General features: G+C 41.4%; 1 pseudogene; it reads left to right on the forward strand.

Moving 5' to 3' along the window:
* Positions 1–3,700: 3,700 nt before the first annotated feature.
* On the forward strand, positions 3,701–9,884 carry LOC110535016 (annotated as a pseudogene).
* The last annotated feature ends 6,844 nt before the right edge of the window (positions 9,885–16,728 follow it).

The following is a 16,728-nucleotide window of genomic DNA, read 5'->3' on the forward strand; positions in this document are numbered from 1 at the left end:
TTTTGTTATAATCTCCACCCGGCACAGCCAGAAGAGGACTGGCCACCCCACATAGCCTGGTTCCTCTCTAGGTTTCTTCCTAGGTTTTGGCCTTTCTAGGGAGTTTTTCCTAGCCACCGTGCTTCTTCACCTGCATTGCTTGCTGTTTGGGGTTTTAGGCTGGGTTTCTGTACAGCACTTTGAGATATCAGCTGATGTACGAAGGGCTATATAAAATAAATTTGATTGATTGATTGATATCAGCTGATGTAAGAAGGGCTATATAAATACATTTGATTTGACAAACATTGGAAGTAGAATGGGCTTACTAAAGAGCTCAGTGACTTTCAATGTAGCACCGCCATAGGATGCCACCTTTCCAACACGTCAGTTTGTCAGATGTCTGCCCTGCTAGAGCTGCCCCGGTCAACTGTATGTGCTGTTAGAAAAAGGCGACATTGTTGTACTGCTTTTAGAATATCAGGGTTTATTCTCAGATGTGCCAACTCAGACAAATATACTAAAGCATGACATTGACGTTTCAGACTCTGCCCTAATCAAACAACATGCCTATCGAGTGAATCCTAAAAAGAGAGCGAAGCTCTGCAGTGAGGCGGAGTTCATGCTTGAACACGGCATTGCACAACATGGCAACAGTACTTGGAGTTCTCCCTGTATTTTAGTACCTAAGCCGAATGGGTCTCTACGGTTTTGTTTAGATTTTTAGGAAACTCAATACCGTTACTTATTGAATCAAGACATTAAAGCTTTTCATTTGTTATTCATTTCTAAAATGTTCTACAAACCAAATTTCACTTCTGACATGATGGGGTATTGTGTGAAGATCAGTGACTCAAAATGTATATTTAATACATTTTAAATTCAGACTGTAACACAAAATGTGGAAAAAGTAAAGGATTGTGAATGCTTTCTGAAGGTACTCTATTAAAGTCAGCGCCGGTTCCAGGCATAAGCAACATTAGCGGTCGCAATTTACTATTGAGTGTAAGAATATTACACCAGGCGCAAAATTTCTTCTCCACACACGGTTAATGACCTTGGAAGAGATATTAAAGGGGGAGGGAAGCGCTCCGCTGCTGATAAAGTCAATGAAGAGATAAAAGCCAATGGAGGCAAAGCAGTGGCTAACTATGGTGGGTAGTTTGGACCTAGTTATCTTCCTTCATTCGAAATGTTACACATGGTTCAAGATAGTCTCGTGTGGCCATCCTTCTGAATCCTGTTTGGAGGCCTGGAATCTGAGGCTAAGTTCATGGCTATGTAGGCAGTTTGCATGTTTAAGGACAGTATTACAGAGCCTTGATGCAGTCTCAAATTCCATCCTTCCAGTATCCAATTACACCTCCTTATGTTTTTTTTCCACCCTCATTGAAACTACCAGGGCATTGTACTGTAGACCAGGGGTTCCCAAACTTTTTCACTCTGGGCCCCCCTTCCAGCATTGGGGAACATCTCACTCCTCCCCCTGTGAGTGCAAGCATGCGCCACATCTATTTCTATGAGCAGTTCATGGCACAAACTGTTCACTCCCTTTTTGTTGGGGGAGAGAATTTTGCAGGTTTAAAGCTTATTTCTTGCAATTCTACACATTTTGTCATGGTGCAAAGAAAATGTTGCAGTTTTAAATCAAATTGCAATTCTATACACTTTTCCCATGTCTAATGTGTATTCATGTGTGTATTCAGGGGGACACTCTTGACCCAAACTGCTACAGACCTATATCTATCCTACCATGCCTTTCTAAGGTCTTCGAAAGCCAAGTCAACAAACAGATTACCGACCATTTCGAATCTCACCATACCTTCTCTGCTATGCAATCTGGTTTCAGAGCTGGTCATGGGTGCACCTCAGCCACACTCAAGGTCCTAAACGATATCTTAACCGCCATCGATAAGAAACATTACTGTGCAGCCGTATTCATTGATCTGGTCAAGGCTTTCGACTCTGTCAATCACCACATCCTCATCGGCAGACTCAACAGCCTTGGTTTCTCAAATGATTGCCTCGCCTGGTTCACCAACTACTTCTCTGATAGAGTTCAGTGTGTCAAATCGGAGGGTCTGTTGTCCGGACCTCTGGCAGTCTCTATGGGGGTGCCACAGGGTTCAATTCTTGGACCGACTCTCTTCTCTGTATACATCAATGAGGTCGCTCTTGCTGCTGGTGAGTCTCTGATCCACCTCTACGCAAACGACACCATTCTGTATACTTCCGGCCCTTCTTTGGACACTGTGTTAACAACCCTCCAGGCAAGCTTCAATGCCATTCAACTCTCCTTCCGTGGCCTCCAATTGCTCTTAAATACAAGTAAAACTAAATGCATGCTCTTCAACCGATCGCTACCTGCACCTACCTGCCTGTCCAACATCACTACTCTGGACGGCTCTGACTTAGAATACGTGGACAACTACAAATACTTAGGTGTCTGGTTAGACTGTAAACTCTCCTTCCAGACCCATATCAAACATCTCCAATCCAAAGTTAAATCTAGAATTGGCTTCCTATTTCGCAACAAAGCATCCTTCACTCATGCTGCCAAACATACCCTTGTAAAACTGACCATCCTACCAATCCTCGACTTTGGCGATGTCATTTACAAAATAGCCTCCAATACCCTACTCAACAAATTGGATGCAGTCTATCACAGTGCAATCCGTTTTGTCACCAAAGCCCCATATACTACCCACCATTGCGACCTGTACGCTCTCGTTGGCTGGCCCTCGCTTCATACTCGTCACCAAACCCACTGGCTCCATGTCATCTACAAGACCCTGCTAGGTAAAGTCCCCCCTTATCTCAGCTCGCTGGTCACCATAGCATCTCCCACCTGTAGCACACGCTCCAGCAGGTACATCTCTCTAGTCACCCCCAAAACCAATTCTTTCTTTGGCCGCCTCTCTTTCCAGTTCTCTGCTGCCAATGACTGGAACGAACTACAAAAATCTCTGAAACTGGAAACACTTATCTCCCTCACTAGCACCAACTGTCAGAGCAGCTCACAGATTACTGCACCTGTACATAGCCCACCTATAATTTAGCCCAAACAACTACCTCTTTCCCAACTGTATTTAATTTATTTATTTATTTTGCTCCATTGCACCCCATTATTTTTATTTCTACTTTGCACATTCTTCCATTGCAAAACTACCATTCCAGTGTTTTACTTGCTATATTTTATTTACCTTGCCACCATGGCCTTTTTTGCCTTTACCTCCCTTCTCACCTCATTTGCTCACATTGTATATAGACTTGTTTATACTGTATTATTGACTGTATGTTTGTTTTACTCCATGTGTAACTCTGTGGCGTTGTATCTGTCGAACTGCTTTGCTTTATCTTGGCCAGGTCGCAATTGTAAATGAGAACTTGTTCTCAACTTGCCTACCTGGTTAAATAAAGGTAAAATAAATAAATAAATAAATAAATAAAAATGTGATTTTTGAGTGACAAAGAAATTACAACAATATCTATGGGCTAAAAAAACGAAAAAAAAAACTTTAGCTGACATGGGCTAGTTGATCTGGCCATTTCTGACAAGTTATAAATAATTCAATCAAATCAAATGTTATTAGTCACATGCACCGAATACAACAGGTGTAGACCTCACAGTGAAATGCTTACTTACGGGCCCCTAACCAACAGTGTAGCTTCAAATAGAATAGAGAATTGAATGACAAATATAGTTACGGTCTAAGTAGTAATGAGATTGACCAGGTCCTGTATCCATAAAGTGTCTCAGAGTAGGAGTGCTGATCTTTGTTTAGGTCCCCCCTGTCCATATCACCTTATTCATTGGGATCTGAAAGGCAAAACTGATCCTAGATCAAGATAACCACCACATAGTGATCATTACTTTTATTTCTTATTCTTATCTGTATTTTTTAAAACTGCATTGTTGGTTAGGGGCTTGTAAGTACGCATTTCACTGTAAGGTCTACACCTGTTGTGTTCGGCGCATGTGACTAATACAATTTGATTTAATGCAACATTCGTTCCCTGTATTTCAGATCTCCTCCATAGAGTTCACCTGAGAGGCTCCTTCATGGTCACTAGAGCTGCCTGGAACCACATGAAGTAAAGGTCAAGGGTCAGACACAGCACCATGTTGCCTATTTAAAATGAAATAGAGCAGAATCCTCTGCTGAAATCCAAATTACCCCCTAGGCACTCCTGTAGGGATAGGCATAAGCAACATAGCAATTGCTTAATCTTGCCTTCTGATAGCTTGGTTTGAATTCTCACCATATTGCTGCCACCTATTCAATCGAGTGCCTATGGGTTGATTAGCCAGTTAGTACATACTAGCAACACGCATTACAACCAAACCAGACAGGCAAATTCAGGGCAGCTAAGACAACCCAAGCCAAGGACAAATTGCCTTAAATCTAAAGTTTTATATAAACCATAGCTGAATGGATCTCTTTACCAATCCATATTTCCCAGGGAAAAAGTAAATCCACCTTCAAGAAAAAAACAAAAGAACATCTAATGCGATAGACCATATGACTGGACAGGAAATAGAAAGCATCAACTGAATGTTAAATGTGTTTCCTGTCAGGTATTTTGATGGTCTGTATTGTCTACTTGTTGAATGTTTGAAGTCTTGATTTATGGTTGTTTGTAATGTCTTGTTAATTGGTGCTTAACCCCAGGAAGATTAGCTAGCGTTACATCATTAGCTAATTGGGATCCTAATAAAAATTACAAAAATTAGGATGCAGGGTATAGAGCAGGGCTAGGCAATCCTGGTCCTGGAGTGCCGCAGACACGTCATGTTTTTGATTTAACCCGACCTGGAAGACCAGGTGTGTTGAATTTAGGCAATCACTGAAGTGATCAATTAGCTCAGTTGGTCAGGGCTGTGTTCAGTACATTAAAAACGTAATAGAATGTTCAATTGATCGGAAACGGTGCTGTACTGAAGGACCAGTTGAATGGTTGGGTTGTGGGGTCAAAATGCACTGCTGCCCTTTAAATACGTCACACATTGCTTCAAGCCACAACTCGGCACACCCAGCGAACGGCGTAAACGTATCGCCGTTTTTTTTTCAAAAACGTACAAGAGCGTTTTGGGAAAACGTGTCGTTCAGTACAAACCGTACCATAGAGTAGCAATTGTTAAAGCAAACTGAATGCACCCCTGATGTGGTGCTTAGTTGGAACAAAATCCTGCAGTACCTGCGGCACTCCAGGAATAAGGTTGCCTATAGAGCATATAGCTTTGAACATCTGTTGCAGGTTTTAGCACAGGTGGGCCCTTCCTTTAAGTATGTTTTGTTTGTGATCTTTGTTGACTTTTGGCAGGCAGTGAAGTGGTCTGATTTCTTTGCAGTTGCTGTGTCATATTGTGTTTTCTTGTTATTGCTGCGTGACTGCACCAGCCGTGGCACATTGATTCAACACTGTCGCACTGAATTAAACTGACATTTTATGGTGCCTTGTCTGTGCCCAGGATCGTTATGACATTATTGGCTGCTGGCATCTATGGCAATTTTGGGCAGGCGAACTACAGCGCGGCGAAGCTGGGACTGGCCAACACCCTGGCCATCGAGGGTCAAAAGCACAATATCCACTACAACACCATCACCCCGACCGCGGGCTCGTGCCTCAGAGACTGTTATGCCCCCAGGTCAGAGGAGTCCCTGAGAAACGGCTCTAAACACAGGCTGAGCAGCACACATTACTGTCATCTTATTAAGGCTCAATGATTTGAGTTGATCTGTTGCATAATTATGCAATATTACATGTGTTACAATTAATATCGACATGTAAATGTGATACTTGAAGTCACCTGCTATTGTCAAACAAATGCACGCACAAAATGAGTAAATAGAGATGAATCAATCATACACTGAAAAAATGACCTTGTTGATTTGTGGATTGAGCATTTACTGAGGCGTCGTAGATTGTTTTGATGCCTCTGCTTGGCAGACTGGCATCTGTGATTTTCTTCTTGGTATCTGCCACATGATGTCCTGTTATACCCAGTATGAAAGTTGAGTGTGATATTGTCCCATATGTCAGTAACCTTGATTTCCCTAGAGTTTAAGAGACAGATTCAATAACATAATGTTTGATATCAAAACAAAGGGCTAGCTTAACATCATGATTTGTATACTCTGTCATGTCATAACATTAGCAACTAACTACTATACTTTTTCTGTCATAGATCTCTTGGAGTCCTTGAAAGCCGAATACATTTCCCCCTTGTTCTATGGCTGTCTCATGAGCAGTGTCAAGAAAATGGAGGCCTGTTGGAGGTTTGTAAGAGAAATGTATCACATGTTTACTATGCCTTTCATCTTACTCTGAATGTTTACTGATTATTCTTGTGATGTTCTCTCCCTGTTCAGGTTGGGGCTGGCTGGATTGGAAAATGTATGTAGAATTTATTATTCTCCTTTGGGAGTATTTGCATTGTTCTACAATATTCAATTTCCACAAATGTGCGTGTGTGTGTAGTGCGATAAGAGCGTTCCCAGGGCCACATCGTTGGGCACAAGAACCAAAGCATGTCTCCTGAGGCAGTGCGACACCAATGGGACAACATCTGTGACTTCACCAATGCCACCAAACCTGCCAACATCAGTGGTAACAAACTCACACAGCCCATAACACCTACGCCATATTTTGCCTCTGCCAGATATGTTACTGATAATTGCCATTGAATTCAAACCGACATACGTTTTTTCAAACAATAGTGCAAAATGTAGAAAATTAATAGGTAGATTTAGATCAAACATCAGAATAATATTCCGCCTGCAGTGAATGCCAGAACTCTTTTGATGTTGTAACCATTGAGGCACTGTACTGAAACTGATTTCATGGGAGAAGGTCCAAGTTCTAAACAGTATGCTGCAGTGTAAACAAAGATAGAGGAGCATCAGTGCACAAACCGATGAGAGAAAAGAGACAAGCTAGCTTTCCAGTGAACAAACACATTGGCTTGTGCTGCTATGACACGGAATGTAAATTACACCACCACCAGTCCCCCCATCTTTGAACAAAGGGAAAAGTACAGTTTAGTATCTAGCGGTGCAGTGCGCCTTAGGGGTCAGGCAGAGACAAGAACATGGCAAGTGTTCATCATTATTCCCTCTTCTCTCTCCCTCGGCTTGCCCTTGGATGTGCAGCAGCAGCATGGGGGTAGAAGTCTCCCAAAGAGTGCCTCATTACCATGACTTTGTAGTGCTCTTTATTTGTGCCTTTTATAAGAGTACTTTGTTCAATAACAGCTTTATTGAGTGATTGTAATTAGTCTCCTCTCTTCCCTGTTGCCGGTTAAGAGTCACTGGCCACGTTGGTGGAGGTGCGGTCAGGAACCGTCCCCAACTCCATCAGCGCTATTGTCGCCACTGCTGCATCCGGGATCAGTCCTGTGAGTGGAGAGGTCAACCGTACTGGGCTGGAATGAAGTGACATTGTGCCTGTTGGTGACAGATGGCCCCATAATGATGCTCTGTGGTCTCCTACTGTGGACCAATGTCTTCAAAGACACATGTTTGTCTGTTTGGAGTGTCTTTCTGAAGCAAAGTGGCCAAGTCAAACTCTCTCTGGCTGATGTCAGTCAGTGTGTCTCCAGCTGGCCTACAGGGTCTGGTTCTGTCGAAAGGCAATGATGTGTAACATCACTTCATACTGTGCTGATTTTAGCTGTGCTTCCCCTTCAGATGGAGGCAGTGGGACAGAAGCTTCCAGAGTCATCCTTCAGCTACTCCCAAGCTCAGTGCATCCTGTATGACCTGGGAGTGGGCCTGTCCACCAAGGACGACGACCACCTCAAGTTCCTGTGTGAGGGCCACGAGGGCTTCAGCTGTCTGCCTACCTTCGGTGTCATCCCCTCCCAGGCAGCCATGATGTAGGGCTGGGCTCTGTGCCTAGACTCAACTTTGACCTCACCAAAATCTCAAGGAAACACTCATCCGACACAGTATTGGCAACCATCTATTGGTTTAACACACTGAATAACACTAATGGTGTTGCTGTTTGCACACAGTTCATTCAGTGGGTAAATCTGGCATTTTGATAGCTTAAAATGTTCTATTGCTTGAAAAGGAATGGGAAATACTAACTGAAACCACTATGTAATTATCTATGAACTCACCTTTGTTCGTTCTGATATTGTCACTCTCTCGCAGTTGTTGCATGGAGAGCAGTAGCTGGAGCTTTTCCATTACCCACCTTGGGTCTGTCCCAATACAGATTCTAAGTATCTCTAAGCACAACATCATTTTCTGCTGACAAAAGCCTGTGATTTAAAATAGTTTTGTCTGCATTTGCAGGAAATCTGACCTTTCAGGCTGCAGACGCAAGATGTGTTAGGCAAAGGATTTGGAGCAGTCATTCTCCTGGATGGTTAGTTGTGTTACTCTTCCTTTTCCCTGACAATTAGAGTGAAAAATTGTGTTGAGCTTCTGTTGAGGTATATATTGAGAATAACTATTTTTGGTTGATGTTCCACAGGGTTGCATGAGATGAGCAGAGAAATGACTCGGTGGGATTAATTAAACAAATAGCGGAGGAATTTAAGAATTGAAGGTAATCAAATATATGCAATCTAGAGATTGTTTCAGAAAAAGCTGAAATAACATTTTCTCTACTTGTCGTGTGGAAGATCTTTATAATTTCTCATTATTGGTGACTCTGAACAACATAGCTGTCTTTCTCCACAGTCCACACGTACAGTGGGAAAGGGTTGGTGTTCTACAACCAGTACTCACTGTTTATCATGGGGGCTGGTGGATTTGGAGGAAAGAGAACATCTGATAAAGCAATGGTAACTCTTCCAATGGTAACTCTTCCAGACATTTCAGAAGTACCATTATTGTTCTAGAACAAAATGGTTGATACCTACCATCTTCTTTAACTTCTCTTTGGTAGGGGGTAGTATTTTCACGTCCGGATGAAAAGCGTGCCCAAAGTAAACTGCCTGTTACTCAGGCCCAGAAGCTAGGACATGCATATAATTAGTAGTTTTGGATAGAAAACACTAAAGTTTCTGTCTGTGAGTATAACAGAGCTGATATGGCAGGCGAAACCCAGAGGACAAACCATCCAACAAAAAAAAACAATTTCACCTACCAGTGTTTTTCAATGGCTGTCACTTTTATTATAAGGCGAGAACGTTGTTTTTCACGCTCAACAGTTTCCTGTGTGCATCAAGAATGGTCCAACACCCAAAGAACAGCCAGCCAAATTGACAACTGTGGGAGGCATTGGAGTCAACATGGGCCAGCATCCCTGTGGAATGAGGATGACAAATTGAGGCTGTTCTGAGGGCAAATGTGTGGGGGGTGCAACTCAATATTAGGAAGGTGTTCCTAATGTTTGGTATACTCAGTGTATATCACAATATACATTGGCCTAGAATCAATCTATGCAGGGACTTGCTTCCATTCAGCCACAAGAGCATTAGTGAGGTCGGACACTGATGTTGGGCGATTAGGCCTGGCTTTGGAGGCTGTTATAGCAGCAAAAGGGGGACCAACTCCATGTGAATGCCCATTATTTTGGAATGATATGTTCAATGAGCAGGTGTCCACAAACTTTTGGTAATGTAGAATTTGTAGAATTTACTGCATTGTGTTACGCTGTATATCAGTGGTAAAAACAAGGAACCAGAGCAAAGGCACCATGTGCCTCACCACAGCAGCACCTCTCCCCATCTGCAGGCTCCCGAGCCAGGGCATATTGATGGGCATCCCTGGACTGCTGTGGGTGTAGGGGGTGGTGCCGTGGAGGGTGTTGATGTCGTCATGGAAGTCCTCACTTATGCCAGAGAGAGACAAAGTTTGAGAGGACGCTGCCAGACAGAGAACAGTATGAACACAGCGCTGACTGGAGCCAAGGGCTGGGACACGATGCCGTCTCACCATAGATTGTAATACTGTGCATTCAGAAAGTATTCAGACCCCTTGACTTAATCAACATTTTGTTACGTTAGCCTTATTCTAAAATGTATTAAATAAATACAAAAATCCTCAATCTACACAGAATACCCCATAATGACAATGAACAGGTTTTTAGAAATGTTTGTAAAAAAATATAAATATTTTTTATTTTACAAACATTTCTAAAAACCTATTCATTGTCATTATGGGATATTCTGTGTAGATTTTTGTATTTATTTAATACATTTTAGAATAAGGCTAATGTAACAAAATGTTGATTAAGTCAAGGGGTCTGAATACTTTGAATGCACAGTATTATTTATTTATTTATTTAAATATGAAAAAATGTACTCGAAATTGAGCTGTAACGGATTTCCTCTTCGTCTGAGGAGAAGTAAGGATCGGACCAAAACGCAGCGTTTTAAGTGTCCATATTGATTTACTCAAAACCACAACTGAACACTGGAACAAAATAATAAACCTGAAATATACAAAAACCGAAACAGTACCGTGTGGCCCAAACACGGAAACAAACACCCACAACTCAAAAGTGAAACCCAGGCTACCTAAGTATGATTCTCAATCAGAGACAACTAACGACACCTGCCTCTGATTGAGAACCATACTAGGCTGAACTCAAAACCCCAACATAGAAAAACACACAGACTGCCCACCCCAATTCACGCCCTGACCATACTAAATAAAAGGTCAGAACGTGACTTGAGCTCAGGTGCATCCTGTTTCTATTGATCATCCATGAGTGTTTCTACAACTTAATTGGAGTCCACCTGTGGTAAATTTATTTGATTGGACATGATTTGGAAAGGCACATACCTGTCTATATATGGACATGATTTAGAAAGAAACGCCCATATAAGTACTGACAATTGACAGTGCAAGTCAGAGCAGAAACTATACCATGAAGTCCAAGGAACTGTCCACAAATCTTCGAGAGAATTGTGATGAGGCATACAGTACCAGTCAAAAGTTTGGACACACCTACTCATTCAAGGGTTTTTTATTTTTTTGACTATTTTCTACATTGTAGAATAATAGTGAAGACGTCAAAACTATGAAATAACACATACTGTATGGAATCATGTAGTAAGCAACAAATCAAAATATATTCAATATATTGAAACTGGCTCTCATGAGGACCGCCATAGGAAAGGAAGACCCAAAGTTACCGCTGCTGCAGAGGATTCGAGTTCATTAGAGTTACCAGCCTCAGAAATCGACAATTAACTGCACCTCAGACTGCAGCCTAAAAAATGCTTCAGAGTTCAAATAACAGACACATCAACAGTTCAGAGGAGACTACGTGAATCAGGCCTTCATGGTCGAATTGCTGCAAAAAAATATTTACAAATAAAGGACACCAATAATCAGAAGAGACTTGCTTGGGCCAAGATACAAGAGCAATGGTCATTAGACTGGTGGAAATATGTCCTTTGGTCTGATGAATCCAAATTTGAGATTTTTGGTTCCAACCGCTGTGTCTTTGTGAGATGCAGAATAGGTGAACGGATGATCTCCGCATGTGTGCTTCCCACCGTGAAGCATGGAGGAGGACGTGTGATGGTGCTTTGCTGGTGACACTGATTTATTTAGAATTCAAGGCACGCTTAACCAGCATGGCTACCACAGCATTCTGCAGCGATACACCATCACATGTGGTTTGCACTTAGTGGGACTATCATTTGTTTTTCAACAAGACAATGACCCAACACACCTCCAGGCTGTGTAAGGGCTATTTGACCAAGAAGGAAAGTGATGGAGCGTTGCATCAGATGACCTGGCCTCCACAATCACCCGACCTCAACCCAATAAAGATGGTTTGGGATGAGTTGGACCGTAGAGTGAAGGAAAAGCATTCCAGGTCACTACCTCATGAAGCTGGTTTAAGTAAAATGCTGAAGGATGGGGTAGGAGAAATGTAACCACTCTAAAATTCATAGACAGCTATGGATGCTAGGACAGACCATCCATGATATCAAAATTATAGTTTTAAAAGTGTGCAAAGCTGTCATTAAGACAAAGGTTGGCTACTTTAAAGAATTTCAAATATCTTTTGATTTGTTTAATACTTTTTTGGTTATTACATGATTCCATATGTGTTATTTCATAGTGTTGATGTATTCACTATTATTATACAATGTATAAAATAGTAAAAATCAAGAAAAACCCTTGAATGAGTAGGTGTGTCCAAATTTTGACTGGTACTGCATATGGAGCACACTGTAAATGTTTAATCTTATCTGAATGAGGAGAAGTTTTGCACAGCAGATGGCCGGAGGCAAATGTCAAGTGTTGATCCATTTAACACTATTAAATACAAATACAGTGCTGCTCACCCTCTGGTTACAATAAAGAATTCAGAAGCTACAGTATAGATAAAGCGCAGAAGTGTATTCTGACATCAAAGAACCTTCATTAGATATTAAATGAGTTGGGACTGAGATGGAGGCAGAGGAGTTCCATTTCTTACAGGGGGAAAATTGCTAACACTGCTATCCTGAAGGGCCTATTATAGTGCATTGTACCTGCTAAATCCTCTAAGCTTGCATGAAAAGAGCCGTTTGCTGTAACATTACACCGATTTCACAAGTCTACAGGCTTTTTTTTGGTGGACAGAGCAGATTGAATGAACTGTGAAAATGTCTGCGGCGTGACAATATAAAAAGCCCAGCGTACTTCTAACAAAAATGTTCAGATGTTCGCCAGAAGGAATCATCGACTATGGGTTAACTTTAGAGTGAACCTTTTGACAAACCTCTTAACGACTGTTGTGGGTGTATTCGAAAGCATTAGCACGAAGCAAGTGTTACATTAGAAAAAGCTAATTTAGTCTGACTGCATTGCTTCATTGTACACACGAGGGGGAACTGTTGGGCACACTTCAAAACAAAGTACTCACTCATTTACAGATCTGTGAGCTTGAAATGCCAAGGGCAATTCATACAACCGCTGTACATTTTTCTTTAAATGAATGAGGCTGATGCAACAGATCAGAGCCCAGTTTCCTAAAAGCAGCAATCAGCTGTTGAAACAAAGGCCACTCCCGCCCCCCGTTTTTGTAAAGAGCTGAAGGATGGGGTAGGAGAAATGTGCCCACTCTCAAATTCATAGAGCTTTGGATGCAAGGACTGACCATCCATGATATCAAAATTATATATTTTATATCATGATTTACAAACATTGGCGTAAAATAAGCTTATATTTTGGGTTGTGATGGTGTATGACTGTTGAACTAAGCTTATGAGGAATTTCTGGGTTATATTCTTTAAGAATCAATGGGTGTGTGTGTGTCAGTGGGTGTGTCCATAGCTTGCCTGCCCATACCATAACCACACCACGTGGCTCTCTGTCCACAACAATGACATCAGCAAACCACTCACCCACACAACGCCATACACGTGGTCTGCAGTTGTGAGGCCAGTTGGACGTACTGCCAAATTCTGCACAGCTTCTTGATATGCCACACCTGTCAAGTGGATGGATTATCTTTCCAAAGGAGAAATGTTCACTAACAGAGATGTAACACAAATTTGTGCACAAAATTTGAGAGAAATAAGCTTTTTGTGCGTATGGAACATTTCTGGGATCTTTTATTTCAGCTTATGAAACATGGGACCAACACTTTACATGTTGCATTTATATTTTGGTTCAGTGTAGTTTAAAAATGCTGACTGCCTCCACTCAGATTGCAAGGTGGGTGATGTCAATAGGCACTTGTCTTTCTCACCACTCGTGACCATTTGATCTGAACGAAACGTGCCTGGAGTATGTGAACAGAATCAATTCTTTAGACGTTAATGTTAATTATTCTGCATTATTATTGGTCTAACATGACTGGCGTTTAACATATTTATGTAATAAAAAAGTCTCATTCAAGTTTGGCTACATTTTCTGGCATATCCCTTGTGCGCGAGCGTGTGTGTGTGTGTGGACATGAGGCTGTAGCCAATACGCAAGTCAACTAGGCAGTGGAAATTATACTAAATATAATCACGTCACCAAATAATTGATTAAAACACACTATTTTGCCTTGAAGGTCTAAAGCAGCCTCAACAGCGCTCTGTAGGGTTGCATCATGGTGTAGCCGGGGGACAGCTAGTTTCTGTCCTCCTCTGGGTACATTGACTTCAATACATAACCTAGGTTCTCATCTCTTCCATAGACTTACACAGTAATTATGACAATTTCCAGAGGACGTCCTCCAACCTATCAGAGCTCTTGCAGCATGAACTGACATGTTGTCCACCCAGTCAAAGGATCAGAGAATTAAACTAGTACTGAAAGCATAAGCTACATCTAGCTAGCACTGGAGTGCATAAAATATGGTGAGTAGTTGACTCAAGAGAGAAAGACAACAGTTTTGAACAAATACATTTATTATTAAAAATGGAGAAGCAAGAGAGCTAGAATCTTTTAAAACTTTCACATACTTAGCTAACAAATGCAGCTAGCTAGTTTAGCCTACTCTAACAACCAGCTCAAACAGACAGGGATGCTATGTTAGCTAGCTGGCTATACAACACTGGAACTCTTCCAGGTCAAGGTAAGCTTTTGGTTTTATTAATTTCCATCTGGGCACACCGTTGTAACTCCTAGACTGCTTGCTGCTGACTTTACACTGTACTGCACAAAAAGGATTGTAGGGGGTTTACTAACACGTTAGTCAACATAGCTACTAGAACTATGACAGTAATATGGTGACAAAGATGTAGGTTGTGTGTAGTGGTTAGCGGTTATGATATGGTTTGGCTTGCAAGGTTTTTTCGCCTGGTCACAGGAAGCTGATATGTGAGGGAAAAACAAACGGAGGGAAAAAGCGGAGGGAAAAAGTGAGAGGGAAGTGTGTATATGCGAGAAAGAATACAACTATCCAAGGTATCAGGTATCATGAGGCTGCTATTAAAGTGAACTGTGTTTGCATATGATCAAGGGTGCATTCATTCCACCGGTTCTGATGAAAAACTTTCTTAAACGGAAGCAAACGGAACGAAGATAGACATACCGGAATTTGTCCAATAGAAACTCTTGTTTGCAACTGTTGGACTAATGATTACACCCTAGATCAGCTAGATGCAGCCAAGAGTGTTCAAGGCGTTATTGAACGTGTCAACGTCTGTCACCTTGATTACTAAAATGTCTATCGATCTGTACACCTATGTTATAAACGTTCATTCATAGGCTAGGTTGTAGCAACCTCATGATGGGTACAGGGGAAATTTGAGTATCATTGTAGTAGCCTAAACCTATCGATGTAACATTGAGCTGGGTGAATGGAATATGAATGATAGTCATCCAATATGCTGTAATAGAAACAAGGCCATGCAAATGTATGGTTCAGTTGACAGATCTATTTCAGTAGTAGGCTACTCTTATTAGCCTTTTAAACCTATGTCCTAAAGTAGACCCATGTTGGCATATCAAATCATTAAAAAAGGTAAGCATTTTAATTTGGGGTGGTTAAAATCACACTTCTCAAGCCCTGGTCACATGTCATTAGACTGGTCACATGGGCTCGAGCTAAATATAGGTTAAATAAATAAATAACATGGGTCCTATTTCAATAATGTCATTCCAACCACGAGACGAGTAAGAAATAAAGCATCTTCACTAACTTGACACACGTTTTCCTTGTTGAACTGCTGTTCTAGGATCAGATAACAGAACTATATATTTTTATGATAATTATTACATACACTGACAGGTGGATTCTCTTTTTTTTAATAATATGTTTATTATTTTACAATAAAAAATCAAATAAAAAAGACAGCAATACTAACAATGACATTCATTGTACTGTTGAATGGGATGGCCAATTTAGAGGACAAAACAAAACTTAACTCACACATACACAAAATAAAACAAAATCCTATTAGGTGGTACATGTATAAGAAGACAGCATATAGTCATTACAAGCAGTGTAGTTAAGCCAAAAATAGATATTGAGTGGAGTACAGCACAGAGTAGCAGCAGATCGTCAACCCAGTTATGAAGCGGGACTAGACCATTTATCCAGTATCGGCTGCCATATTTTGTAAAACATTGGACTTCTATTAGAGGTATTGTATTGAATCTTTTCCATATGTATTACATTCCCTAAATCCCGTAACCACATTTCAAAGGTGGTTACAGTCTCCAGTTTCCAAAATTGGCTAATAGAGTACAAAGAGAGACAGCTTTCCCTTCGTGGTTATTCCCATCAACTGTACCAAACAGAGCGGTCAATGGGTCTGGGGCTAGAACTCTATCAAAGGCTCTAGATAAGTAACCAAAAATGAGAGCCCAGTAAACATGTAACTTAGGACATGTCCAGAATAAATGGGTCAACGTCCCTTCATCCTGCTTGCACCTCTCACACAGTGGTGAGGTGTCCGGGAATATTTTATGCAGTTTTACTTGAGTAATGTAACCTGTGTATCACCTTAAACTGTACAAGGTTGTGTCTGGCATTCACTGAACTGTGGTTTATATTCCTGAGAGCTTCTACCCAGTCCTCATCTGAGATTTCTGACCCAAGTTCTTGTTCCCAAGCCCTTTTAATGGTGTCTGTGGATACCTCTATGTGGGCCTGTAGCACATCATACAGTCTAGAGACCGACCCTTTTTGAATGGGGTTTGACAAGGATCAAGCTATCTAATGTAGGACTATTTGGCTTCATGCCATACTGTGGGATATGTGTCCTTACGAAATTCCTGATTTGGAGGTATCTGAAAAAATGTGTTGTGACAGGTAGATTCTCAAGATCGGATGCACTGTGTAGCTCAAATGTCTGAAATGTTGCCTAATGTGCATTTCCCAGCATGCTCATGGTTATGTACCGTT

This window comes from Oncorhynchus mykiss, chromosome 11 (assembly GCF_013265735.2).
Source record: "Oncorhynchus mykiss isolate Arlee chromosome 11, USDA_OmykA_1.1, whole genome shotgun sequence".
Taxonomy (NCBI): Eukaryota; Metazoa; Chordata; class Actinopteri; order Salmoniformes; family Salmonidae; genus Oncorhynchus; species Oncorhynchus mykiss.